We start from the raw sequence: 2446 nt of genomic DNA on the forward strand, positions 1-2446 counted from the left end.
AAAAGAACAATAAACAAACATAACAGAAAAAAAAAAAAAAAAAAAAAGGGCTTGGTGTTCCTTTGTTTGTTTGTTTATTTTAAAAGTAAATCGCTGTGAGATTTGTTACTTTTGGTAAGTCAGTGTTGGGTTTTGGAGAGACTGGTTTTCCTGGCTGAGGAACGATTGGTGTTTATTAGGTAGTTTCTAGAGAATTCTAGCAGATCTGCCAGCTCAGAGAAGTGGGGGGAGTTGCATCTAACTGTGGAAACTGCAACTCCTTGTTTCCTCAGACAGTATCGTCTGCATCTCTTGGGCTTGCGCTGTGCCGCGTAGACTTATATAGTAGCAAAGACTTCAGCCTTTACTCTTCCTCATCCTTTGCCAAAATATTGCTCGTCTCCGGCTGCTTCTTGCCACTCCGCTGGCACGAGCTGTGAGGGTTGTGAAAGATGGGAGGTTGTTCAAAACCTGACTGTCCGGCCTGGCAAGAAATTCAGGTCGAGGCAAGTGCTGTTACAACTGATGGGTAACAGTTGATCACCGTTCCTGGGGCTTTTATGGATTCAGTGTCTTTAATGACTGTAGAAATATTTAGCGCTGTTTATATGGATTTAAAAAAAAAAAAACCCAGCTGCTGTAAGGCAACAAACCAGGTGTTCGTCTAACCCAGTATCTGCTTTCCTCTTTCTAATGTATCTTACTTAGGGATACCGGGGTCTCGCTGTTCAAGATACAGTTGCCACGTTGATTTTATAAAGCAGGATGTTTTCTATTCTTATTTCCTTCCATAATAACCTATCACTAACTCCCTCTTCCTTCTGTGACTGTGGATAATCACTGAACTCTTATTTTCAGAGAACTGGCCACAGTTTTTCCAAGATCTCATCTCCATGTAGTAACTGTTCTTTCAGAGCTCGTCACTGTGTAGGGTACAGTAAAGAATAATCCCCTTCACGCACTTTATTTTGCACGTAATGTTTCATTTCCTCCGTTTATCACTCAGCTTTTTGAGATCCGTGTGTGATTGTAGTTTTGAGAGTTGAATTTGGTCAGCGTGAATAATTGTGTATGTTCTGCAAAATGCATCACGATGTCCACCTCATTTTCCAGATAACTTACGAATGTGTTGTCAGCGCAGATGATTGTACGTCCTGCTTGTAGCCTTCCTTTGCTGTGTGAGCCAGCCGTATCATTCCATTTTTATCCTGTTCATTTCCTGCAAAAGCCTCCGATGAGGGGCTTTGTCATGCTGTGAAACGGTAAAATCTTTTCCCATGAAGTTACTGGGACTTCATGTATTGCGCTTCTGGTAGATGCAACTTCTTCCACAGCTTCCAGGTATTAACGTTCAGTGTCTGCTTTTTCATTAAGGGAAAACGCTCTTGTTTTGGGAGTAAACTTAATTGCTTTCTTTTTGCCTTTCTGTGGTCTCAGGCTGCAGTGCCTGGTGGTATAAACACAGAATCACAGAATGATATGGGATTGGAAGGGACCTCTGGAGATCATCTAGTCCAACCCCCTGCCGAAGTAGGTCCACCCAAGAGCAGGTTGCACAGGAACGTCTCCAGGTGGGGTTTGAATGTCTCCAGAGAAGGAGACTCCACCACCTCCCTGGGCAGCCTCTTCCAGGGCTCTGCCACCCTCACAGCAAAGAAGTTCCTCCTCCTGTTTAGATGGAACTTCTTAGGTTCAAGTTTGTGCCCATTTCCTCTTGTCCTGTCCCTGGGCACCACTGAAAAAAGACTGGCCCCATCCTCCTGACACCCACCCTTGAAGTATTTATAGGCCTTGATCAGATCCCCCCTCAGGCTTCTCTTCTCCAAACTCAAAAGACCCAAGTCCCTCAGCCTTTCCTCATCACAGAGATGCTCCAGGCCCCTCATCATCTTTGTGGTCCTAACAGTCCCTCTAAAGTTTGTTTAGGAAGAATGCAATCCCTTTTTTAGGTTTAAAACCAACCTGGGTGTTCAAGTTAAGAGCGAGTTACGTGTGGATTTTCCAAACATGAGCTTCTGCTTTCCATTGCCTGTGTGAAATGTGGCTGCTTTTTTAGAGTGCTCCCAAAAAGGGATATTTTGTGTGAATTAAACCATTGAAGGGTTGAGACCCATCAGCGGTCGATTGCTCTGCGGAGGCTACCAGTCATCCAGTGAGTTACCACTGACTTTGTCTCCAGGTAGAAGTCTTTCTTCAGAATATTAACTTTTTCTTACCGAAGATGAACACAAGCCTTGACGTTTGATTCCCAAGCCAGTCTTCCACAACATACAGGGATGGCCAGCCTTGAGGATTTGCCCCGAGCCTGTGCTTACCAGCAAGTCCAATCATTTATTACAGAATCACAGCAGTAATATCTGATCCTTGTACATCATTCCAAAGCGTGTTCTCCAGTTTCCCGGATATAACGATGGTAAAAACTATGTTTCTGCTTTTGGGAAATGAAGGAATCTCTGCTGGGAGCAAC

The sequence above is a fragment of the Numenius arquata genome, chromosome W (assembly GCF_964106895.1).
Source record: "Numenius arquata chromosome W, bNumArq3.hap1.1, whole genome shotgun sequence".
Taxonomy (NCBI): Eukaryota; Metazoa; Chordata; class Aves; order Charadriiformes; family Scolopacidae; genus Numenius; species Numenius arquata.